This window comes from Lissotriton helveticus, chromosome 1_1 (assembly GCF_964261635.1).
Source record: "Lissotriton helveticus chromosome 1_1, aLisHel1.1, whole genome shotgun sequence".
NCBI classification, from domain to species: domain Eukaryota; kingdom Metazoa; phylum Chordata; class Amphibia; order Caudata; family Salamandridae; genus Lissotriton; species Lissotriton helveticus.
In genome coordinates, this window is record NC_136057.1 from 1,702,711,442 (window position 1) to 1,702,738,427 (window position 26,986).

General features: G+C 47.7%; 1 protein-coding gene and 1 long non-coding RNA gene across 3 annotated transcripts in view; one reads left to right on the forward strand and one right to left on the reverse strand.

The window, feature by feature from the left end:
* ACKR5 (atypical chemokine receptor 5) overlaps positions 1 to 6,611 on the reverse strand; it is a 100,451-nt gene extending 93,840 nt beyond the window's left edge. Inside the window, exon 1 of one of the 2 annotated variants that reach the window (XM_078689013.1) lies at positions 6,381 to 6,611. The gene's annotated coding sequence lies outside the window, so the exon portion shown is untranslated. The remainder of the gene's footprint in view (positions 1 to 6,380) is intronic. The other variant, XM_078689014.1, reaches the window with a different exon arrangement.
* Positions 1 to 26,986, forward strand: part of LOC144774021 (uncharacterized) — a 538,416-nt gene that overhangs the window by 412,624 nt on the left and 98,806 nt on the right. The window lies entirely within an intron of this gene.

The following is a 26,986-nucleotide window of genomic DNA, read 5'->3' on the forward strand; positions in this document are numbered from 1 at the left end:
CAGGGGTGCATGTCATCACTTCTTGTGACGTCACTTCCTGCGACCTCATTGTGATTTCATATGATTGAAAGGCATTTGCAGAGCTGGGCGTACACCTTTGTTTTAAGAGTAGCAGGTGCTGCAGGCCAGACCTGGTTTACTTTGGTAGAGCTTTGTGAGGGTTTCAGTTATGGAATGGCACAGAGTGCTGAAGGTCAAGTCTGATGGGCACTGAAAAAGTTGATGGGTTCAGGTTTGGAATAGCAGGGCGTGCTGCATATCATTATTGAAGTCCTGAGGTAAAGTCATGTCTTTTAGCTTGAGTACTTGAATATCAGGGGGTTGCTGCAAGTCAGGACTGGGGTTCAATGACAGATGTCTGCATGGTCTGAGAATTGAAAAAGCACGGAATGCTGCTAGTAAAGGTGGACGCGGACTGGAAGATCTGTGATAGCTGGAGAGACCTTTGGAATTCTTTTTCATTAGGTTGAGCTTAGCGCAGCGCGCATGTGCTGCTCTGCTGGACTTTAAGTAAGGGCTTTTTGAAATCTCACCACACACTCGCACACGCTTGCGCATGTGCTTTTAGTTTTGGCCCAGGCTGTTGGCGTTTGCGTGCGTCTTTTTAACAAAGACAGCACGCAATTGGCCAAAGGCTCTTTTTGTCCCACCCATGTTCACGCCCACGGCCTAATGCTTGCGGTTAAGTGCAGCAGCAGGATATGTTTCCAATTATCGTGCCCAGACACGGGCGCGATATTCGGAAACATATGCTGCTGCTCGCAACCGCGCGCGCGCGCACACACCAGCAGCTCCCGCATCTCGCTTCCCATGGCTCCCAGTATACACATGCTGATAAAATCATCCAACCCACTCTCAGTCAATCTTCACCCCCAACAAACTCGGATCCTCACCATGATGGAACACACCCATGCTGATCTAAAGTGTTCCAGTTCAGACTGGGCTTCCACGCGCAACTCGTATTTCAAAGTTCAGTTCAGTTAAGGTAAACAGAACTGCAACTCCAAGCTATATTCGTTTCACTTTCACAAGCACTCCACGGCCCCTCTCTGCCTGCAGTGCATAGCCCCTCTGTCTACAGCGCACGGCCTCTTACTCTCTTCTCGTGCTCATTTCACTCTCCCATATCCCCCACGCACCTTCTTTGCCTGGTCTCTAAACCCCCTCCTCCACCGCTCTATCCGTGTGCCTCGCATTCTCATTCACCTATTTCCTCTACCGCCTTCACTACCTTTTACCCCTCACTGCTTTTCTACTCCTCCTTTTCTTTCACCCTACTCTGAGCTCTGCCATTCATTCCTTTCTTAGCTCGTTTCACCTCCTCCCTTCTTTTCTACTTACACCGTCCCTCCAATTTTCTTGCCATCGCTGGTTGCACTCTCTCCTCTCCGCTGCTAGTAATACCCGATGCCAGCTGACTCTGCCCGCCCCCGTCCCTTTACCTCCCACCTCGATGGCTGCGATTCATGCTCCCAGTTCTGTCTGCCCCTGCTACGTCACCTTTCCCCTGATGTAAACGATCCCAGTGTTCAGGAGCAAGGTGCCCTCCCTGCATCCCCCACCCTCCTCCCCATTCCTGCTTCCCGTCTTGCTGCACAAGCCAATGTGTGGACATGACAAGCATTGCCACATAAAATCCATAGGATGCATGGAATGTTAGTCTTTCCATCAATGGGTACATTAGTGCCCAGAATATTTACATTGATCTGTCCCCTCTCCCTTGTCAGGCCACTTGGACTGCTAATAATGGGCTTAGTCCTCTTTCTCCTGCTACTCTTGCCTCCATCATTGACTCCAGCCTGGCAGCCGCGGACTGTAGTGGGAGTACCGGACGGGCGGTGACGTGGGGAGGGGGAGGGGCAGGGTGGGGGCTAGTAATTTATGGAATCCGGACCTTTACAGGTAAGTAAACATAAAAATAAATAAAATGAATTTCGTTGCACACACTGCATCACCAAATGTGATGCAGTGCACGCAACGAAATTCGATTTATTTATTTTTATGCTTACTTACCTGTTAAGGTCTGGATTCCATACATTACTACCCCCACCCTGCCCCTCCCCACGTCACCACCCGGCCGGTACTCCCACTACCGGCCGCGGCTGCAGCCTGGGCTCCTTTCTTCCATCTCTGCCGTACAGCGCTCCCACTCTGCAGCCCCTAGCCCCAACCACCACTTCCATACCACCCACTCACCCTTTTTACCTCACAGCCTTTTCGAAACCCACTACTCCATTTCCTGTACCTCCTTTATATTGCCCAGTTACTTTCTATCTCCCATGCGGCCTTGGCCTTTCCTCCACCCATACATCCTCTACTTCCCATGTCTACATTGTTTGATGGTTCTAGTGAATTCTCTCCCTTGCACTTCCCCGTCTGTCGATCCATTCCTCCGTCTCTTTCATTTCCTGTATTTCCACTCTCCGCCCCTCAGGGGACCAGCACCACCAGTCCATGCTGTATGATCTCCAGTTTTACTGACCATAACATCCTGCCTTTGATTTATATTAGGAAAATAAGGTGATCATGCTGTTCTCTGGTCCAATACATGTGGTTTTCTATGCGATTGCACAAAAGGTGGGTGGCTTTCTCTTTAGTGGGAGCAGTGACCTCCCTAGGGTGCAGAAGACCCAGGTTTTAAACCTCAACCCTGCAAAGCTTTTTATGGTCTAAGTTTGGTGACTCTGCTTTGCCCTCCTCCGTGTTCCCTACATTAATGCCCTGATGTAATTGCATTATAATAGATCCTAAGCACTAGCCAACACAAACTCCCTTTAATAGGCCTTCAACTACACTACAGCTGTAAACTGCTGCAATTGGTAAAAAAAAATATTTAACCAAAAACTACTTACATCTACCAACGGCGAGACCTATTGGCTATGTCAATTCTTGTTATTATAGCCATATAGCTCACTGCCAAGGGCTATCCCAGTTGTTTAAGGCCCTGAACACGAGTTATAACCTATAACGAGGGAGAGGGCCTTTAACAACTGATGTAGCCCGAGGCAGAAGGGCTAAAAGGCTATTAGAACATTCCGCCCAAAAAGGGCAGAATCCTCTAAATTAAAAAGCGACAAACATGAAAACAATTATTGAAATGTTTGAGCTCTGGGCTTATACCAGCCATTATAAGCCTGTACCATTCCAGTGTTTTCAATGGAGCTTTCAACATTCCAGTGTTCTAATACACATTAGGGACAACAATGTAGTACAGATTGCACCTTACTGCCTTAAAGATCTGCACACTAGTGAAGGTAAGATTGTAAAAAAAGAACAGGGCAACTTCAATAGCATTGTTCAAAAATGATGACTTACATTTTTATTGGCATTATGGTGGATAATAGCGGGGTTACTGTGGGGTTAATATGACATTTGAGAAGGAAACCAGAGGAGATTTATTTTTATATATATCAGTAACACATATTGATGAATAAAAAATAAATCAAGCCTTAGCTAATTTACTTTCGGTAAAAGTGGTACGGGCATTCAAAATATATCATGCGAACACCGTACCTAAAAAAATGAAAAACTCGTACGTTGTTTCAAATTGTTTTGTCTTTTTGTTCTTCCCGTAAAGCAGAAGAGAAAATCACTGTTAAGGGATCAATGGCCACGTGTGTCAAAATGAAATTAGATGAAATGAATTGATGCCTTTGTTGCTTTTTTTCCAGAAGAATGTATTTAAAGTACATAATGGTGTAAGACAGCACGTTGACACATTGGTGTAAATCTGATTGGCATAGAGACCAACCAAAGTGATACAACACAATCAGAGGAGACAAAAAGACACTGAAAATGCACAATCAGTTATCACAGCCCGGGCAATAAAGGGTATAGTAATAATTAGATTATGTAACCAGTTGTGCTGTGTCAAGTAGAACACACGTTAAACACATAATGTGACTAAAATGAATACATTAGCAACAGCCTCTGCCTGTAGATGAGAAGAAACGAGATAGGTCAGAGAAAGAAACAAAAAGAATAACAGAAAAGAAAAAGAAGGTGCGAAAAGCAGACAACCATGTAGGAGGAGGCGCTTATTCCTGATATGTTCTGATGCAGTACAAGAAAGGAAAACGTGATTGAAGCCTTTATCTACAGAAACCTTCAGTGGGACAGTTGCAATGGCTTATAATTATCAATAAGTATTATGAACTGAAAAAAGTAGCGGTTGCGCACTTTTTTTTTTAAGTGAATAAATGGAATATTTAAATAACGATTTTTAAGGAATTCATATGTAAATGTTTATTGTAAGTATGTAAAGATTTTAAATATTATAATGTTTAAATTAACTTATAAACAGGGCTTTAAGTGGGGCGGGTCCTGCGGATGCTGAGCACAAGCAGTTCTAAAAAGTAGATGCTGAGACGGGTCCCTATCGAGCTCTCCATTTTTGTTCTCATCCTAAGGGCAGTGCTTTAAATGGGCCGGTACTGTCCGGTACGGAGTACCAGCATTTTTTTATTTTGAGAAGGAGAGTACCAGCACTTCTCAAGAAAAATGTAATACTTTTAGTTGGAGAGTACCAGCACTTCTCAAGAGAAATGTAATACTTTTAATTGGAGAGTACCAGCACTTCTCAAGAGAATGTAATACTTTTAATTGGAGAGTACAGGCACTACTCAAGAGAAATGTAATACTTTTAATTGGAGAGTACCAGCACTTCTCAAGAGAATGTAATACTTTTAATTGGAGAGTACCAGCACTACTCAAGAGAAATGTAATACTTTTAGTTGGAGAGTACCAGCACTTCTCAAGAGAAATGTAATACTTTTAATTGGAGAGTACCACCACTTCTCAAGAGAATGTAATACTTTTAATTGGAGAGTACCAGCACTACTCAAGAGAAATGTAATACTTTTAATTGGAGAGTACCAGCACTTCTCAGAAGCAAGCAGGTACTCTGGTAAAGAGTACCTGCACTTCTATTTTACCATTTCAAGCACTGCCTAAAGGTGAAAACATGTCTTGACTCTGCAGCAGTACCACTGCTCAAAGCCTTTGATGTAACTTCAGAGAGGCTCGTTATAGTTCTTTCGCACTCTCCATTTCAGAACTGAAGCATTTTCAATATTCTATGCAACAAAGCTATAGTTGTTGCTTGTTTATCTTATGCAACTATTAACCATTGACAAAGCCAATAGTCCTGGCTTCTTGTAGGTGCAATGTTACTTGTTGTGTTATATATCTGGATGCACTGACAGAAACAGCAAAATACCAGTCGGGTGGGACACTATACTAAGCACAGATTTTTAGTCTATGTATTTTTAAGCCACACCCCTTAATTACATTGACCACGTCGCTTTGAGAGACCTCCCCCCACCCCAAGTTTTTTCAGCCCACTTAAAGCCCTGCGTATAACTCTTAACAAATTATGTTTTGATAGCGACCTGTGTATGCTTTACGTATATGCAACGACAGATAATGCTGCACGTTGGCTCAGGTGATGGCAAGTCCTTTTAATTGAAAGGAACGGGGCGGGGTTTGCAGGTAACGACTAGGGCATATTGCAAAGTTATGTGTGGGTCAACACTAGGAAAGCGGTGTTTGTAGGCCTGCATTCAGGTTCATTGACAACGCTATGCATGGGTCAGTTCTGGAGAGGCGAACGGCTGCACTTACTGGTGCATCGGCAACGCTGCGAGCGGGTTCCAGTTCTGCCGGGGCAGAGGGTGTTGCAGGTCGGTATGGAGGTACATGCATGCAATGCATTACCAGAGCAGTGTGCGGGCCCTGTTATATGAATATGTCATGCTGCAGCCAGTGGTTAATTTGAGCCAGCGCTTTCCGGTGCTCAGCACCGGGCGCTTAATTGGTTTCCGGTGCTGGGCACTGTTCTAAGTATGGTGTTGACAACCTATCGCATGGTGGCGCTGCTCATCTAATTTAGAGATGAGCAGAACAACGGTTGTTTCGGAATACAATATACATTAAAATAGTGCTAATACCTGCCTCGCCAGCCATTCCTTTAGCTTTAGGGACCTGGAATAATCTGACTGTTGCATTTACATGCGAGAGAGATGGTTAGTAGTTGTTTTGGCAGGAATGGCAAGGGCAAAATGTGGTGCAAGCCTCAGTGGCCTCCTAGTCAGAGCCCTGGCACTTAATATTTTACAAATTAAGCACTACGGCCTCTTCTGAACGCTGTAGGTCACAGCCCAGGTACGTCACTACACTTTGCACCGCACCTTCCCTGACGTTGCACTTTTAATAATTCCCCTCCACACTTTTAAGCTTTGTGTAGAGGCACTGCTTCGATGTATTAATTGCTTTCCTATATCATTAAAAAGATAAGGTAAAAATCCCGAAAATTCTCATTTTAATTTTCAGAAATAAAAAATTGAAAATTGGTGACGGAAAAGCCGAAGCACGTGTCTCACCTGAGGCTGCAAGTGTGTAAAACGGGTGCGGCCAAGGCGATACTTCTGTTCCCTGTGTTCAATCCAGGGACTCCTCCGGTGCAGCCCGGTACCGTCGGCCCCGCGCTCACTGCCAGCTTTCCAAGAACTGAGGCTGGAGTTTCTCGGACGCTCGGTTTTCCCCCCTCCCTGCGAAAAGGTTCTTCCGTCCCGGAAATGTGACATCCTGTGCAAATCCAGCTTCGCTGGGCGCGCTTTCAGAGAGCCCTGTTCGCGGGATTGCCCCATTCATGCATTTTACCCTATCTCTTATTTGGAGTGACGTCTAAACGTATCTTTCCTTCCAGCTGCACCCTTCAGGACTTGTTCTTAGTATTAGGTGGGCACAGCGGTGAGAGTGAGACATGTGTTGTGGGATGTCGTGGCTTCTCACAAAATATGCGGTAAAGCCTCAAGGTTAGGACTTTAAGTCGGAAGAAAAACTGTGGGTGGGGGGGTCTCTCAAAGGGGCGTGGCTGACGTAATTAAGGGCGGGGCTTAAATACCCTCAAACTATAAACCTGTGCTTAGCATAGTGTGCCGACTGGCATTTTGCTGCTTTCTGTTATTGCATCTAGATGTATAATACAAGTAACTTTACACATACAATAACACAGGAGTATTGGCTCTGTTAATGCTTGTTAGTTGCATAAGATAAATAAGCAACAACTATGGCCTCGTTGTATATAATATTGAAAATGTCTCAGTTTTGAAATGATGAGACTATGAAAGAACTATAGCGAGTCTCTGAAGTTACATCAAAGGCAGTGAAGTGACTGCTGCAGAATTGATATTTTTTTTTCATCCTGAGGGTAAGGGCATAAATGGACAGCCCCATAGGAACCCGCCTCAGCACCTGCTTTTTAGAACTGCTTTTTAGACCCGGCCCACTTAAAGCTGTTCAAGGTAAAGGTTTGTGGCCTCTCAAATACTGAAAGCCTCCGGTCTAGGCTCTCGGTAACGTATGGGTGAGATGTTAGATAACGTGGTGCTAGCGAGAGCCCCCACCCTCTTTTAATAACATATACATGTTGTTCAGTACATCCTCCTCAGGGACCTGAACTTCCACCTCGAGACCAACAACAACGCCAACTCCACCACCCTGATCGACAACCTCGCCAATCTCGGCCTCAGACAACTCGTCACAGCACCCACCCACGCCGCCGGCCACAAGCTGGACCCTGTCTTCTCCACAGGCTCCCACGTCACCTTCGACAACACACCTCCGAACTCCACTGGACCGACCACAGCTGCATCCATTTCACCTTCAAGAAACCAACCACTCACCACCGCACCCAACAGCTACCTCGCCGCTGCTGGAGCAAAGTCACTGACGACCAGCTGATCACCACCCTCGCCCAAAACCCACCCACCGACCTCACCAACCCAGACGCCGCAGCCCACAACCTCAGACAGTGGATCGACGACTGCGCCAACACCCTCGCCCCGCTCAAGAAACCCTCCAACAGCCACGCCAGCAAGAGAGCCACCTGGTTCACCGATGAGCTCCAGTCCTCCAAATGCGCATGCCGAAACTGGAAAAGACATGGCTCCACGAACGCACACCGGACAACCAGGCAGCCCACAAGACGCCACATGCAGACATCACCACCTCATCAGATTAGCCAAGAGATCCTCCTTCAAAAACCGCTTGGACAACAACGCACACGACAGCAAAGAGCTCTTCAGCATCGTAAATGAACTCTCCAACCCCAGCGCCAACACCAACGACATCCCGCCCTCACAAGAACTGTGCGAATCATTAGCCATCTTCTTTCACCGCAAGATCGCTGACATCCACGACAGCGTCAACACCACGACCGGTCCTACCACGCCAGTCGCAACCTCCCCTGCGAAAACCACAAGCGCCAACCGCCTGACCACCTGGGCCAACGTCAACGACGACGAGAGACGCAAGGTCATGAACTCCATCCACTCAGGATCTCCGTCAGACCCATGCCCACACCACGTATTCAACAAAGCAGACGCAGCCATCGCCCCCCAACTACGGAACGTCATCAACATCTCCTTCGAAACAGCGACATTCCCTGAAAGCTAAAAGCACGCCGAAATCAACACCCTCCTCAAGAAGCCCAAAGCGGACCCCAAGGACCTCAAGAACGTCCGGCCCACCTCCCTGATCCAGTTCCCACCAAAGGTCATCGAGAAAATCATCAACATACAATTGGCCCGACACCTGGAAGACAACAACATCCTAGACCTGTCCCAGTCAGGGTTCAGACGCAACCACAGCACCAAGACAGCCCTCATCGCCGCCACAGACGACATCAGGCGCCAACTAGACAATGGCGAAACAACAGCCCTCATCCTCCTGGACCTGTCAGCCGCCTTCGACACAGTATGCCATCGCACTCTAAAGACACGCCTACTAGAAGCCGGAATCCAAGAGAAGGCCCTTGACGGGACCACTTTCTTCCTCTCAGGCACAACCCAGAGAGTCCGCCTCCCACCCTTCCGATCCGAAGCCACCGACATCATCTGCGGCGTCCCCCAGGGCCCATCCATCAGCCCGACGCTGTTCAACGTCTACATGGCCCCCCTTGCACAAGTGGCCCGCGATCACAACCTCAACATCATCTCCTACGCCGACGACACCCAGCTCATCCTCTCCCTCACCAAGGATCCACACACCACCAAAACCAACCTCCACGAGGGAATGAAGGCCGTCGCCGACTGGATGAGGAGCAGCCGTCTGAAGCTGAACTCGTACAAGACGGAGGTCCTCATCCTCGGACCCACCCCCTGGGACGACTCCTGGTGGCCGACCACAATGAGTTCTGCACCTACACCCACCGACCATCCACGCAACCTAGGATTCATCCTCGACTCCTCCCTCTCCATGTCTAAACAGGTCAACACCATCTCCTCCTCTTGCTACAACACCTTCCACATGCTCCGCAGGATCTACAAGTGGATCCCTACCAAAACAAGAAGAACGGCGACACATGCCCTCATCAGCAGCAGACTGGACTATGGCATCGCACTCTACGCAGGAATCCCAGCCAAAGACCTACGACGACTACAACGCATCCAAAACGCCTCCGCCCCACTGATCGGCAACGTCCCCCGCCGCAGCCTCATCACCCCCTGCCTGAGAGACCTACACTGGCTCCCCCTTGACAAGAGGATCACATTCAAGCTCCTCACCAACGCACACAAGGCACTCCACAACACCGGACCAGCCTATCTGAACAACAGACTCAGCTTCCAGACCCCCACCTGCCAGCTCCGCTCCGCCAGCCTCGCCCCTGCCGCTGTGCCCCGCATCGAACGTATGACCTCCGGCAGCAGATCCTTCTCCTACCTCGCCGCCAAGACCTGGAACACGCTCCCCACCCACATACGGCAGAAGCAAGACCTACTCACCGTCAGAAGACTCCTCAACACCTGGCTCTTCGAACAGAAGCAGCACCCCCCCCCCCCCTTAGCGTCTTGAGACCCTCACGGGTAAGTAGCGCGCTTTACAAGTACTCTGATTGATTCAGTATCAGAATCGATTGAGTGCTTGTTCCAAATCAAGTTTAGAAAGAAATCTTGCCCTCCTCTCTAGAATGTCAAATGCCAAAAGTTAACTCCAATTCAGATCTGCAGTTCTGTTCTGATTGCCGATCGAGTAGATCAGTGAGTTCATTCTCCAGTTACACGAATTTGGTGGTCCCCGATTCACTTCTTGGGAACACCGACTCCAGTGCCCATTTTTTCCAGCAGGATGGAGAAGGAAGCACCATTGAGTTGAGTAACAGTAACATAGTAACAGTTACAGCAGTTGAATGTGTGTTGTTTTCTATGAAAACAAGTTATTTACCTTCGATAACACCCTTTCTGGTGAATACTCTATCCAACCCTAGATTCCTCAGCTTAAGAATATCCCATGGTATCTCCTGGCACCTGACTGGATCCCGAGGATTTTTTCAACCATGTTTCCTTTTGTTGATAGATGTTGCCAGATATCGCTCAGAGCTGCAAATAAGCATTCTCCTTGCTTGCTGAGATCAGTCTCTTTTACGGCCCTCAGACATGAAGTGCAGTGACGTTTTGGAGTATGGAACCTTTTTATGATGTTCGTGAGTCCACTCCAAAGGAATGGAAGGTGGCAGGGCAGTGAGGCATCTGTAGTTAAACAGACTTCCACTGGACAGAGTGTTAGCACAGGTAAGTAACTTGTTCTTCTGATAGATACTTCTACCCGCAGATACCGCTTCTTAAAAGTAGAAACACTGTAGTACCTCCCAAATCAAAAAGTCCTGCAGGTTTGAGCCGGCAATGTCCGTGCAATAACACTGCCACTGCAAGCACATTGCACTTTATTGTATTTTGCACTCTGTATTGCTCATGCTAGGGAGCGATTTCTGTGTATTATTTTTGGCCCCTTTAATATTAACTCCTATGAGGGAGTTTTTGAGTGTTTGCAAAGGCTGGTGAATGAGACAATTTGCCTGGCAGTTGGGAATTTTGTCTTCCCTTCACAGTGGGTTAGAAACAAATATGTCTCAACATAACTACCCCACCCTTCTAATATTTGTATGTCATGATAGGATCCAGCTTTTAACTTTTTAAAACTTTTTAATCATTGGTCTGAGACCCTTCAGACCTGTATATGTTTGTTGTATGTATCTTATCATTGGCATGTACAGTATGTAGTGTTTCCCTTAAAACTAACTGTACTGTATCCCCAGTCCCCTGATGTGTCTTGAACCTCATAACTCTGCTCTATTTATGTTTTTTTTCATCATCTGTACTTTTATGGCCGCAATTGGCTGAATAACGTTTTTGTGACTGACTGAGCCGGCAAAATGGCCTTCCTGTTGTACTTGACTGTCAATATTGAGAACGAAGAAGGCTCGGGTCCTAAAACCTCCTGGACTGTAAATACAAGAGAAAAGAGTGTGTCCAGAAGGACTAGTTTTCACCCTTTAAAGAGAATACCCTTTCAATGTTAATGTTATTTCACACGATTGTCTAAGTTTGTTTCACTTGTCATTTTTGTCTTCCGATTTTTTCATTTTTAAGCGGAATATAACATTGTGTATAAATGTGTTTTTGTAAATGTGGTGTTCTGTAAATGGAAGGTTTCTTTTCTAAGACATAAAAAAATATTTATTTGCTTCGCTAATCTAAATAATTTAAAATAAGCTAAATAAAGCAATAAGAACCCTAGAATTGATGGTCTAGGGTATACTCTTTAAAGTATGCAAACTAGTCCTTCTGGACACACTCTTTTCTCTTGTACTTGACTGTCAAGGCAGTAGTATTTTGTGACCATGTACACCGATGCACACTTTGTTGCCTGGCAGATGTCCAGACTGAAACCACTTTTTCCAGTGGCATTGTTGCAGCCTTGACCCTGTTAGAATGAGCCTGCAGGTCTTCAGGAGGTTACTTCCTCACGCGCACATAGCAGGTTTTGATGTAGAGGGCTATCCATATTGACAGGGTCATTTTCTGCAACGCCTTGCCCAGCTTTGTTCCAAAGAAACCTACAGAAAGCTGATGATCCACACTATGGTCGTTTGTACAGTCAGATAAAAAAAACTGAAAGCTCCTTTGGCATCGAGCCAATGGAGTCTCTCCTCCTTCAAAGGATGAGGGGGAGCGAAAAAAGTTGGTAGAGTAATAGACTGGCCAGCACGGAAAAGCATTACTGCTTTGGGTAAAAACCTGTGCAGGCCACTTATGCAGTGTGCATATGTGATGGCAATTAGGGAGACAGTTTTTAGCATCAGCCATCTCAGTGAGCAGCTGTGAATTGTCTCAAAAGGCATGCATATAAGAAATTTCAATACTAAATTTAAGTCCCACTGTGGCAAGATGGACGGCTTTGGGGCAAGAAGTTAGTCCGTTTTGATAAACCGCAGCCCACCAGGTGATTTAAAGACATGGTTGTTTAGGTAAATAACTCAAGGTAAAATGTGTATAAAAATAACTCTTGACTGTGCCCATTGTAAGGCCTTACTGGGCCAACGGTAACACAAACAACAAAAACATAAATATGTTTGGCTTGCAGAGGCTCAATATGAGGTGCTCCACAGGAAAAAAAAAATCCCAGCAACAGGCACAGATGGAATTTGCTGAAGGGTGTCACACAGCAAGGATAACATGAGCTACGAAGGATGGCAGGTCAGACACATTCAACTGTGTCTGCCCAATATTTATGCATGCAGGTGTAGGTTGAAGAGCCTTGAGTCCTGCATATGTTATTGAGGCAAGTTAGCTGGATCAGGGAGCAAATGCTCATGCGTAGGAGCTCTGGCTACTAAACCCTCATTGCTCAGTCCAGGGCTAATAAGATGACTTGGGCCTGTTCTGGCTTGACTTTTCTCAAACTTGCAGCAGTAGAGGCAGTGGCGAAAAAACATTTTGGAGGCCTGTGTCCCATTGCAGCTGAAATACATTTCCCAGTCACTCCCCTGGAGTAAAGTCCAGTGTACAGATCTAACAAGACATGCCCGCTGATCAAAGATACCCTGTGCCTCAATGTAGAGATGCCACTCATGATCCAATAGCAGACGTATGCTCAGCTAGTCTGCTCTGCCATTCAGAGACCCTGCTAGATGGTTGGCTACCAGAAAGAGGTTCTGCTGGTCCAGCTACCTCCAGAGACGTAGGGCCTCCTGGCACACGGCCTAGTACCCCACAAAGCCCTGCTTGTTGCAGTACCACATCGTGGCGATATTGTTCATCAGGACCTTCACCATCCTCCTCTTGATGGATGGCAGGAAGGCTTTCAGACCCAGAAAGTTTGTTCAAAGCTCCAAAAGGTTGATGTGAAGCTGTCTGTCTGCTAGAGACCAGAGTCCCTTGATGTCCACCTCTCCCAGGTGACCCCCAACCCAGGAGTGATGTATCATTCACAACTGTGAAGTCCAGTTGAGGGAGGGAGAGTGGCGTCATCACAGCACACATGTGCCATCTCGTATTCGGGACAAGGTGGATTCCAGAGGCCAAGAAGCCCAAGAGCCATCCTCACTGAGATCCTGAGATACAGGATTGATCCTAAAATGCTAGGATCATTCCCTGATTGGACTTGCTACTGGAGTGGAAATTCCTTGCTTGCCACGATGTCCAGGACAACCCTAATTGAGGGAATCCTCTACGTCAGGCAAAGATAGAACATTGGCTCACGGATGGAGCACCCCAAAGATATCTAGAGTTTGTCCATCATCCAGAGGCGGTCCACGACTGACAGTACCGAGCATGCCTCGATGAGCCAGTCATCAAGATATGGGGACAAGCGATTCCTGACCTTTGAAGGAGGGCAGTGACCATCACCATCACTTTCATGAACATAACTGAGTGGCTGAAGTAAGGCCAAAAGGGAGTCCCTCAAACTGACCTCACTGTGAACTGCATATAATGACTTTGGGACAGCAGAATATATTAAATATACATATCTTGTAGGTCCAGGGACACCATCCAGACTCCTGGGATCAGAGCGGGAAGAGTCTGAGACACAGTGAGCATCTTGAATTTATTTTTCTGCAAATGTCCTTTGTGGGACTGAGCCCTCCATATTTCTATGGGATGAGATAGTTGCGTGAATAGCACTTCTCTGCGAAGCTGGCAGATACTAATTGGCACCTTGGCCAATAGAAGGTCGAGTTATTGCAGCAAGATTGTGGAATGGCCACTGGCAGTAGCTCTGCTGTGGAGGAAAATGGAGCAATGAGGTAAAAAAGGCCAGGGAGTAGCCCCTCTGAATTATTTTAAGACTCATCTGACCGACCAGATAATCCAAAACCAGAGAGGAAATGGCAATCCTGCCTCGTTCCAGCTGAATATGTGCCTGAGAGGATAAGTTAAAGTGGCTTGGCTGTGGCTACCGCAGAGGAAAAGTAGCTAGAGTACAGCTGTCCGGGTCTCTATGAATGACTTCAGCCTCTGCCACACCCTTTCTCCCTAAACAATCTAGAACCATCAAAGGGCATGTCTTTAAGGGACATCTAATCATTCCCCCTAAACAATCTGGAACCATCAAAGGGCATGTCTTTAAGGGATATCTAATCATCCCCTGAATATCCCTTTACAATCTGGTTGATCGCATCTATGCATGTCTTCTAAGAACTACACTGGTGCCAATAGCCCTGCCTACACAGCCTGTGGTATCTAAATCATAATGCAAAACGTTCTTTACTGAGACCTGGCTATTATGAGCCAGCCAGGGTCTGAGGTCTTCCAGGAAGGCCAGCCAAATCTTGTTGTCTATGTCCCTTAAAACACTGATTTACTTGCCCAGACACACAGCGTTAAATAATCTTAAGGCTAACCTGTCCCCTTGGAACATTTTCTTTCCGAAGTTATCAGTATGTTTTGACTGTCTAGGTTGGTCAGAAAGGCATTCTGAGTCACTTTACTTTTCAACACTTGACCTACCAGGCTATCATGCATAGTATGGCTTGTCAGAAAATAAGGATTACTGGAGGCCGGCCTATGCTACCTAACTGGAGCGTATACACACTTAAAGAGGGGGGGACTGGGAGCTTAAATAAGAAAAAGAGGCGAGGTCCAGTACCCTTGCTCCCAAAGGCGAATATGTCTACACAGAGGGGGTAAAAGTTCCTCAATGAAAGGTCTGTAAACCCACAATTCGGCCTACAAAGTGGAAAGATAATAGACAGTTGTGTTTGCTCACAGGTCAGATCCTTGGTGGGTTGGAGATCTTAGAAGTGTAGTGAAGGCGTTTCTCCTTGGGTACCTAGTGCCCTCAGACACCCTTGCGAGTGTCCTTTATCATCATAGGGTGTTGCTCCTCGTGTGGGTGGCGCTGCAGTCCCTCACAGGTCCCACGAAAGGGCTCTTTAGCTGAGTTATTTTATAAGAGACGCCGCAGTTGTGCATGTGGGTCTGGGGGCCTATGAAAAATAGTGAGTGTGGGGGTTAAAATGGACACTCAGTATCCAGAACACAATTGTATTCAGGGACCTGGGCAGAGCCGGACTGGCTACCGGGCAGTTGTATGTGCTGCCGTGCTGGGGGCTAATTTCGTTGATGGGGACCTGCGTGTACAAAACGAAATTCGTTTTGCTTTTTTTTTTTCAAATCGCACGCAGGTCTCCGTCAACGAAATAAGCCCCCACCACAGAGAAATTAGCCCCTAACTCGGCAGCACACACAACTGCCCGGTAGCCAGTCCGGCCCTGGACCTGGGTGGTCCTTCACTACACTTCTAAGATCTCCAACCCACCAAGGATCTGACCTGTGAGCAAACACAGCTGTCTATTATCTTTCCACTTTGTAGGCTGAATTGTGGGTTTACAGACCTTTCAGTGAGGAACTTTTACCCCCTCTGTGTAGACACACCTAACTGGAGAGCCCAGGTACTGCTGGGAGCAAGCGGCTTTACGGGTGCCTAAAAGAGTCCTTATGAATGGCAGAAATAGCTCTGAAGTTGGACCTGGCTGAAGGATCTCAATTAACAGGTCCTGTTGCCGCGGAAGAGTCCCCCCATGTCCAAGTAGAAAATATCAACATCTGGTTGGACTCGGCCAGAGACAGAATAGCACCACTGAGGAAAGTTAAAACAAAGAGGTCTCATGATGCCCAACGCTTCTTTTCGGCGGATCTGAAGGCAAAGAAACTAGCCTTGAGGAAAGCAGAACGCAAATAGCGACGGAACAATAGCCCTAATCAAAAGGCCGTTTTTGTGTCTCTATTAAGAGACTACAAAACAGCCATTCCTCAAACCAAGGCAGAATATTTTTCGGCTAAAATATTAAATTCCACCAATAAAGCTTAGGACATTTACTCCATAGTAGACAAACTCTCCAAACTAGATCGAGTCATTGCTGAGCCCGTTCCATCACAATCTCTATGTGATTCGCTTGATACCTTTTTTATCGAGAAAATCGTCACCATTAAAGCTAGCATCCCCAAATCTACCACACCTCGGCTCCCCTTCATTCTCGCATGAATTCGGTGCTTTTTGATCACATTCCCCCCATCACTAAAGATGCTTTCTTCGCCTTACTAAAAAAAGTTGGATCTGGCTCTCCCACGGATAGTTGTCCTCCCTATGTCCTTCGGGAAATTTGTTCATACTGTCCAGATCCTCCTTTACTGCTTCTCAACAACTCTCTTGTCCAAGGGATTGTCCCCAATCTATTTAAGATGGCGGAAGTTGTCCCCATTCTTAAGAAACCCAGTCTAGACCCTCTGACACCCGGCAACTACCGTCCGATCTCCTTGCTACCCTATCTGAGCGAAGTTTTAGAAGCCCATGTTGCCACCTGTTTTAGCTCTTTTGTAGAGCAGACCCATTATCTGTACTCCCACCAGGCAGGTTTTAGACCCGAACACTCCACCGAGTCTGTTATTATGGCAGTTATGGATGAACTGAGAAGGGGCCGATCAGGGTACTACCCAGGCCCTGGTGCTTCTCGCACTGTCAGCGGCCTTCGACACGGTCAATCACCATCTTCTGATCGACCGTGTCGGCCGCGCTGGGATTCAGAGTTTGTGTCTGAAATGGAGCTCTTCCTTTCTCAGCAACCGCTCTCAATCAGTGCGCCTTGCTAGCTTTAGGGCAGAGCAAAAAAAAATTACCTGTGGGGTCCCGCAGGCCTCTTCCCTCTCACCCTTACTTTTCAAACTGTATGTTCTCCCCTTGGTTCTGGCCCTGCGTAAAAGAGAGGTCGTAGTCTTTAATTGCGCTGACGACCTTCAGCTGGTATTTAACATTGACACTTTCGCATCATCTGTGTCCAGCTTCCAATCTACCATGAATTTCATCAGCGATTGGATGAATATCAATCAACTCAAGTTAAAACCAGACAAAACGGAGTTGATCCTCACTGGTGGCCTAGCCAACCCCTGGAATTCCGACTTCTGGCCTCCGCTATTAGGGAGCCCCCCTCTCCCGACTAGCTCGGTAAAAAGCTTGGGAATCGCCATTAGTAACGATTTAACCATGAAGAGGAAGGAAAGCACACATACACTAAGGAATAAGCAAGTAAGCAAATGTGAGTGACAATGAAGATAGCAAATTGTAAGCAGTGGGCAGGCTCTAAGTCCACTATTAAGCTAATAGTACGGCTTGCAAGAGACAGAGCATGAACTATCTAGTAGTCAAGACCGAAAAATTATTAGTTCATGTATACAATACATCTATGAGATAAAGAATTAAAGGTGTATATGGTCAACTTTTTATGAGTTAAATCTTTTTATTGAAATTTATCAACATTCAATATGTTCGGGATTTCAAGGTCTGTATCATACCTATGATTACACGACTGACATATGTCATGGCTAAGAAGTCAAAGCATGTGAAGAACACATTGAAACAAAGGCAAAACATAACATAAAAAGGAAACATATTTTAACCCCTCCCCTCACCCCGCCCCATTCCTCATCCACCAAATAAACAAATATAAGCTTTGCCTGGTTTCTGTTATTTGAGTGTGAGCCTCATGTCCCTGCCAGCTGCGGATCAGAAAGCCGTAGGAGGCGGGGATACCTGGGCAAGTGATTTCCCTGAATTCGGAGGAAAGAAGGGACAAAAATGGTTGCCATAATTCACCAAACATGGATCCCTTCCCTGCGAGTGTCAAAGTCAACTTCTCCATCCCAAGGACATGCCAAAGGTGGTGTAGCCAACCTGTAAGGGTAGGGATTTGAGAGGTGCGCCAATGTGTTAGTATGTTTTGCACTGCGGAACCCAGCGCTAATGCAATCAAGCGGCCTTTGCGGGATCGGAGCAGGTAGGTCAAAGGGTTTGGAAGGCCTAGATGAATGTTGCTGGAAATCGCGGTATTTGTATGTCTAGGTGTTTGTCCACTTCATCAAGTACTTGAGTCCAGTACGTCTGGAGCTGTTTGCAGTCCCACAGTAGGTGCACTAGGGTACCCCCGCTCCCACATCCCCGCCAGCAGTCCGCCCCTCGGGTGGGGGCCACTAGGTGAAGACGCTCAGGGGTGTAATACCAATATGTGGCCAGTTTGGTAAGGGTTTCGGTCAATCCAATATGGTATGCTGAGTGGCGAGCTCTTTAGTACACCCCTCCCATTTCTTGTGGCTGAGTGTTCTGCCCAGCTCCCTTTCCCATCTCGCGCGAATGGCACTGTACATGTGTGTATTTCTGGCCAGTAGGATTTTATACAGATCCGAGATGAGTTTTTTATCCGATGTGTGGGTGAGAAGCCATTTCTCATCAGCGGAGAGGTCTCTATGGGCAGTCGGCTTAACCCGGGTATGTAAGGCCCAGTGCCTGATCTGGAGGTACCGGAGCCGTTCAATTTCAGGTAACCCATATTCCAACCTAACCCGTTGAAATGGTATGATCGCATCTACATCAAAAAGATGGCCCAGGGAGTGGCACTCTGAGGACCTCCACTGTGTAAAAGTTGCTATATCCATGCCTGGCTGGAATTCGGGGTTATCAAACAAGGAGTAAGTGGCGAAGGGAAGGTAGTTAGATTGTGCTTGAGGTTGGTTCGGTCCCACGTTTCAAGGGTGACCCGAGTGATATATAACGCGTATAGTTTGGGTGCTCTGTGAACCCTCCGAAGAAAGGGGATTCCCTGTAGGGGCCAGACAGCCACCGCTTGATCCTGAAACAACCAGTGCTTCTCCGACTCCAACCGGCTCCATTCAACTAAATGGCGCAATTGTGTCGCTTGAAAATAGAGTTGGAGATCGGGGATACCGAGGCCCCCCTCCTCCGGTGGAAGCACCACCAAGGCCTGCTTCATCCTTGGCTTGCGACCATTCCAAATAAATTGTGAAATTCAAACTGAGTTTGTTGAATCCACCCGTTTGGGGGCCGGAGAGGAGGGTTTGAAACAGATATAAGATCTGAGGCAATATAGTCATTTTAACTGCTGCTATTTTACCGAGCCAGGAGAGTGGGTAGTGCTTCCATTGGCTCAGCTCCTTGCAGATTTTCAACCTCAGTCGTGCGTAATTAGTGGCTACTATGACCGGTAGGGAAGGAGCTAACTGGATCCCCAGATAGGGAACTGTGTCCATTGCCCATTGAATGGGGTGATGTTCCTGGAGGTGCGCGCGGGTGGAGGGTGCTAGAGAGAGGTCGAGCCCTACCAATTTATACATATTCACATTACCCTGAGGCTTGCGCAAAGGTCTCTAATTCTGCGAGGCACGCTGGCAGTGCAAGAGTTGGATTTGACAATGAGATCAGGACGTCATCTGCACATAAACTATTTGTGTGAATACCTCCCCCAAATTTAATCCCTGTTATCGCTGAGTTGTGTCGAAATCGGTGGGCCAAAGGCTCCATATATAACGCAAAGAGAAGGGGCGACAAGGGACACCCTTGCCTCGCGCCTCTCTCTATGGGGAACCGGGATGACGTGTAGCCATTTACTTAAACCGTGGCTGTTGGGAATCGGTAGCAATTTAAGATGTGTGTTCAAAACCTCTCCCCCATCCCCATCCGCTCGAGAACCTGTTCTAGGTATGGCCAATGGACTATTTCAAAGGCCTTCTCGGCATCGATAGTGAGCAACATATACTCCCCCTGTGTCCGTGAGGCCTTCTCAATAAGGTGAAGGGCCCGCTTGGTATTAACCTCATCACAGCGGCGCGAATTCCGCCGCAGTGCTGAACATTTCGATCGCGGGTGTGGTCATGACGGCTCCCGGCCGTCATCAGCACACGCCCACCGTGACTCATGACGGCCGGGAGCCGTCATGAGCATGGAAGAGGTTAATGCTTGTTTGGAGCTGGGGGATAAAACCTGCCTGATCCGGGTAAATCAGACCCGGCATGTGAGGCGCAAGGCGCGCAGCCAATATCCCAGTATATAGTTTAATATCAATGTTGAGAAGAGATATGGGGCTGTAGGCTATGCATGTATTCTTGTCCCGTCTCGGCTTTGGGAGAACCACTATGGAGGCTTCAAGCATGTCTCCCGGTATCGTTTCAGGTTCGACGAATGAGTTAAAAAGCTTAGTCAGGACAGGGGCCACCAACGTACCAAATGTTTTGTAAAATGTTGCAGAGAAGCCATCGGACCCGGGGGCCTTTGCAGGCTTAAGGCGTGAAATGGCTGCAATTACTTCTTCTATTCCTATTTCTCTGTCCAGGTGATCAGCCTGTGCTTTGGTCAGAGTGGATAGGTCAGTGGTCACGAGATAAGCGGCACCGTCCACATTAGTCAGTGGTGAACTGGCATACAGACGAGCGTAAAAATCTCGGAACGCCTCAGCGATCTAGGAATCCTCCGAGACTCGCCGACCGTCCCCACGGTGAATCCCCTGGACCCCCTGTCTCTGCCAGGCCTCCCGCAATTTGTGAGTGAGGAGATGACCCCCCTCTATCTCCCCCAGTGTAATAGGCGTGTCGTAGCAGGAGGGCCGCATACTTCCCTCTGTCTTGGTCCAGTGCTGCGAGCTGTTGTCGCATGGCTTTCAATTGACGCCACACCCGGCCGCCCCTGTCCGTTGATGCATCTGTTCTCACTCTTTTGTTTTTTGGATAAGATCATCCCTCTTGAGCTTACGCTCTGCATTTTCTGCTGCTGAGATGGCTACACATTCCCCTCGTATGACAGCCTTAAGCGCTGCCCATTGTGTAGATAGGGAAGTGTTGTTATTAGTGTTATGGGAGAGGTAAACTTTTATGGAGCGCTGTACCTGTTCTACTACTGCTGCACGGTGTAAAAGAGTATCGCGGAGGAGTAATTGTCGGAGAGGGTCGCTGCATGGGAGGGAGAGGGAAGGTAGCGATTACAGGTGCGTGGTCAGATAGAGAAGCTACTCCTATCTCTACGTCTGTCGCTAGCGCATGCATAGATGCCGAGGCCAACAGATAGTCAAGTCTAGCGTAAGTAGTGAGAGTACTCACGACTAGTGAAGGTAGCGATTACCGGTGCGTGGTCAGATAGAGAAGCTACTCCTATCTCTACGTCTGTGCATAGGTGCCGAGGCCAACAGATAGTCAAGTCTAACAAAAGTTTTGTACTCACGACTACGGGGGTGAAAGCAGCACCACAGGTCTTTGAGGACTAAGTCTTGCAGTCGCGCTATACCTGCCGACGATAGTGCACCTGTCTGACTTGTGCCTCACCATAATTTGTCTGTTTCATTATCGAAGACCAAATTCAGGTCGCCCCCCAATAGGATCCTGCGTTCCGTCGTTGCTGTCGCTTCGGTGAGCGCTGTGTGTAGAAACTTTTCTTGTACCTCTTTAGGGAGGTACACCGAACCTATGGTGAATGTTAGACCCCCTAGAGTAAAGCGATAGGTTAGGAGCCATCCCTTAATTTCCGCTTCCTTCTGAAGGATCTCCTCTTGAAACCAATGGGCAACCAAGGTGGCACGCCAGCGATTTGGTGGGGCCAGAGTAAAACAGCTGGGTCGGGAACCTGCAGGATTTAAGGCGGTGGTAATCCCTTGGCAACAGATGCGCCTCCTGCAGGAGGCATATATCTGCCTTGGTGTTCTCCAAACATGACAAAACTGCTTTACGTTTAACAGGATTGTTAAGTTCCCTCACATTCAGGGTGAATATCCTAAGCGTGTTGGGGGCCATTTACCCATATAAGGATGGATTGGAGCAGTTACGGGATCCGGGATCCGGGATCCGCTGCAGTGCAAGTAGGGAGGGAATTGTGACACGGGAAGGCTCTTCCTATGAGGAACCTTGCTGTCAACTAAAAAGGGTGGTCGAGGGACCCCAAAGCCCCTAAAAAATAATCCCAAACAAGTATCCGGATGAAAACCATCTGCAAAGAGCAGAAATAAGAAAGGGGAATTGTGAGAGTCCATCATCCTCGGATGATCGGATCAGAGTTTCCATGGGGGACATATTGTGGCCAAGGACGTTCCTTCACCCTCCCGCTAGCCGCCCACCAGCAAGAGGGATACATCAAAGAAATCGGCGGATCAGGCAAATGTCAATCAGGTTGTGTCTTTGCAAATTTTCCGGGCAGAGTCTCTAGTGCCGCTCTCTGTCCCCTTGAAATTTCTGCGGGGTCTGGTCGCTTACGTTGACGCCGTTGTCCCTGTTGCTTCCATCGTGGTCTTGTATCCTCTGTGCCGGGGGTAGGGTCGTCGTCTCCATACTCATCAGCTGGGGGATCAACTCCCAGCAGGCGGCAGGCATCTGAGAGGGAGCAGAGCTGGAAGAGCTGGCCATCCATATGGAAGATCAGACGAAACGGGTGGCCCCAGCTGTAGGAAATGTTCCGTTGGCAGAGGTGCGAGGTAATGGCTCTGAAGCTTCTCCATTTTTGCAAAGTGAATGCTGCCAAGTCTTGGTACAGGACAGGGTTCTGTCCACGGAATGTTAGGGGGTACATCTGTCGGGCTTTCTGTAAGATTTCTTCCTTGTTTCCGAAGTATTGTACCAGACCAAGATGTCGGATGGCGGAGCTTTGTCAGGGCGTGGGGGCTCCACTCTGCGCCCTGTCCAACTTAAGATCGACCTCTAGCGGGTTGCCCAAGATATGGTTAAAGAGTTCCCTGGTGCACTTGAAAATGTCGCCCGCCTCCTCATTGGTCTTCACCCCCCGGATCCTGATATTGTGGCAGCGGGAACAGTTCTCCAGGTTTTTGACTTGCAACTGTAGGTCCACCTGCTGATCGTGGATTCGAATGACTTCTTGTTGAAGAGTCGACAGCTCCGCGCCCCTCCCGTCACTTTTCTCGTCCACCTCGGCGATCCTCTCACCTATGCTGTCCATGTCTCTTCGGACATCCTTAATTTTGGTTGTGAGGTCCCGTTTGAGTGTTTGCAGGTCCTCTCCTAGTGACATGAACAGGGACTCCAGGAAGGCCTTCGTTATTGGCTCCCTACCGTCACCACTCATTTGTGCAGAGAGTGCGTTGCTTGCGGGTATTTCCCCCGTTTGGTTTCCGCCTTGGGACTTTGCGAATAAGTCCTTTAGGGTTTTGTCTCTCCTCCCTCGGGAGGAGGATATGCTGTGTCCAAACAAGTGGCTGGAGCGGAATCTAGTGGGCCCCGTAGGAGCCTTTATGGGCCGTGATGCAGTGGCACTGGTCCCTGATGCCTTCCCGCTGCCCCCTCTCGAAGGCACAGCGTGTCGACTTGGCTTCACTCAGCCCCGGCTGTGGCTCGTGGTCCTCAGGTTGGCCCAGCGATCCAGCGAGGGGCCCCAAGGCACGCCGGGTACCGCCACACACCGCCACCCCTCTTTCTGCGGGCCGCGATGTGTTCCGTCTGGTCAGCTAAAGTGAGACTCCGGTGGGTCCCTCTCACTCCCGGGTGTTAGGCCTGCTTACGTCGCTCACCAACTGATGCACCACTTTCTCTTCAGCTTGCCTGGTAGCTACTCCCGGACTCCCCGCTCCGGTGCCGGTCCAGTGACACAAGGAGGGCTCCGGGGGGAGGGGGGAGGGCACAGGTTCCCAGGCAGCATGTGCAGGCCTTGACCGACGTGCCCCGGGGCACACTGGGTCTTCGGCGTCAATCTTGTGGGCGACCCCTGGTAGGGTCGGCGGTCCCCGTGGGCGGCGGCGCTCAAATCAGTCCCCTCACCAAGCGTAGCTCGGCGTCACAATCCTCATAGGCCAGGCACAAAATGGCAGGTGCTCCACCGCTGGCTTCACCTCAGCGGGAGCCTGCTAGCCCTCCCCTCGGCGCAGGGCGCGTTCGCGGACACTTGCTGCACTCCGGGCACTGTTGAGTCAGCTATCTGGTCTGCCCCCTCCGCCTCTGGCTCATCAGGAGAACCAAATCGCTCTCAGGCCTCGCTTTCTCAGCCGCTACCGCACAGGTACGAGGCCGCCCACAAGTCAGGCCACATCCCTGCAGGGTCGTTCCTGGCGTTTTTGCCATTAGTAATGCCGCGGGCTGGAAGTTCGATGACTGCTCACCACCTTGACAGCCTCTGCACTGGCCGTGACAGGTAGACACGTTTTGTCGAGGATCCATCTGCTATTAGTGGAGGAACGCTGGTGCTTTGCTAGGCCGCCGGCGGGAGAGACAGAGCAGTACGTCCTATCGAGCCACCATCTTGGCCATGCCCTGGTCTACTTTTTAGATTTAAATTTCTCACCCAAACATTATTGGGCAAACACTTCCATATAAGGCATTATTAAATACCACACAGCCAATACCATGTGGTGAGACAGTTATATTCCTCTGGGCAGAGCCAAGCACTGTATGAATATTTTAAGGAACTGGTAAAAATAGTCTCTCAAATTGCTGCCTTGTCAAGCCAGACCAAAAAACAGGACAGGACTAGGTAACAATGTTTAACATAGGACACTTCAAGATCTCCAGAGATTTTGACTGGCGTCCAGAATCTGAGTGTTAAAGAAAAGCTCCCTAGGCAAATATTGGTCTATTGGATGTATAAGACCATAATTCTTAACTAATATGAGAAGACTCACTGTATAATAACTATCAATAAAAAATATTTGTATTCATACAAAATCATTTAAAAAGATCCTACACCCTATTTGTGAAATCAATGCATTGGCCTTATGAAGAATTAGCCAAACTCCGTTTTTGAGGGTGCAGAACGTTCGTTTTTTTCAAGGATTAATAGGACTAAAGTATTACCGTAAAGCCTGCAGCGAGCGGACCTATAAAAGAAATAATTCTATCTAAGGCCACACTATAATGAATAATTTGAACATTGAAATATGTGTTGTCTATTTAAGTATTGTTGCGAATGACGGTCACCTGATGAAGGCAGTTGCCGAAACGCGCCTAGCTCGAATCCACCGCTTTGCCTACCTCAATAGTACATCGACCTCAATGAAAAAAAGTCTTATATGTTTTGTATTATATGGGTTTTATGTTTTTGTGTATGTTAATTAATACAAATTTATGTATTGAAGTATAATGAATTTGATTGTTGAATAATTTGATAAATTGAACGATAAAGAACGAAAAACAAATCAGAAAATTAAAACAAAATAAAAAATATTTATATATATTTTTCTAAATATTGGTTCTGACTCTTTAGTCATGTACATTTGGTCGCTACAAGTTTGAATTTTTCACCCAAAAATGAGATGGCATATATTAATTGAATGTTTGCTATAGTTTTCCATTTTCCCATGAAAAATGTGTTTAATGTAAGTGTTTGTTTGGAGTGGAGTGGACAAAGTGAGGAATAAATACAGAGGGGAAGGTTGAGAGTGCACCGCGAGATGTAGTGGTAGAGGGCAGGGTTAGAGGAAAGGAGGGACATGGGGACATCAATTAAATAAACGTGAGGGAGGTGGAGAGCGGTAGATGCAGATGTGGATTAATGAGGTAGTGTTTGAGGAGAGACAGATATTAGACGAGATAGGCTGAAGAGGAAGAGAGGCCATGAGACAATCCTATTATCCTGGCCGAATTAGTAGCATTTGACAAATCCGCCATTAGTGTAATTATGTATGCAGAATAAAGCTGAGCAGGACCCCGGCCGCTTTTTGTGTTTTGAACCATTTTTTTCTCTCTGCCCAGGCTGCACCAGGTATTTTTTTTTTTTTTAATTAGTACTTTATTCGATAAAATTTTTATCATAAAAGATGACATTCATTACAGTACTGAGGAGCAATGAGAACCGTTACGATGCTAGCGAGGGTGGTATCTATGAACCGTAAATGACGAGATTAATAGGTGTACGCATTTTCAATACGCTACTTAGAAGGGTTCGTCTTATTTACAGGTTTCTTCATCTTTACCCTCGGGTTCCATTTTAGATACGGCATCCATTTTGTTTCTTGCCCTCGCGTAGCCAGCGAAGGGACAATGTCCGCTTCGTGACCCTGGGATTCCCAAGCTCTGGCGGAAGATGAAGATTCTTTGGGGTCGTCTTTACGACCGGGGGAACGACACGGCAAGGGCAGATGGCTCAGCTTGGGGCTTATTCTGCCGCGTTGGTCTATTGTTTCAGCCTTGCATGCGCTCGGCTCGAATCCTTTGATCCTGGGATTACGCTTCCGATACTACCTCCACACTCCTTCTTCTCCTGTTGTCTGACTTCCTTGCACCTGTTCCTGTCTCTTACTTTCGTCCTTTTACAACTAGAGTGGAATGTGCATAGCAGCAGGATAATGTGCTTTTACAGTTGGGAACCGACAAATGTTACTGTGATTATGTTCCGGGTTTCCGACACCATGAATGAAGCCTTTTAAGTTTATTGTGGGAACTGAGTTGTAACCTTTTGTTCGTTACGTTATTGAATGCTGAAAATGTGTATAAAAGGAGCGACGCACATTTGCAATTTGAAGCAGGCTCTTGGAACCTACACTCTGTTGTACTTCCCATGACTTTTGCATCCCTGCAGTAATAAACGCTGATCTTTGACGCCGAAGGAAGTGTCCCGTGTCTCTGTCACTTGTGCGCCGAACAGGTATCCTACGAAGGTTTCGGGTGTTGTCCCCTGGCACCGCTGGTACTTAAAAGTCCAGTCCTTCAGTTGGCGCCCAACGTGGGGCCACATCAGCGGTACCGGTCCAAATCCTGACGATTGCGAGGAACTTCGTGTGAAATCTCAGAGGAAAGGTGCACCCCGCTTCATCGATCCTGTTGTCGAAATAAGTGGTCCAAAGATTTTTCCCGCGAAGATTCCCGCCTCCTGACGGCTGCGACGGATCGATGCTCTGACTGTCGACCTGTTTTTGGTGCCTGGCGTAGTCGTTTGTATG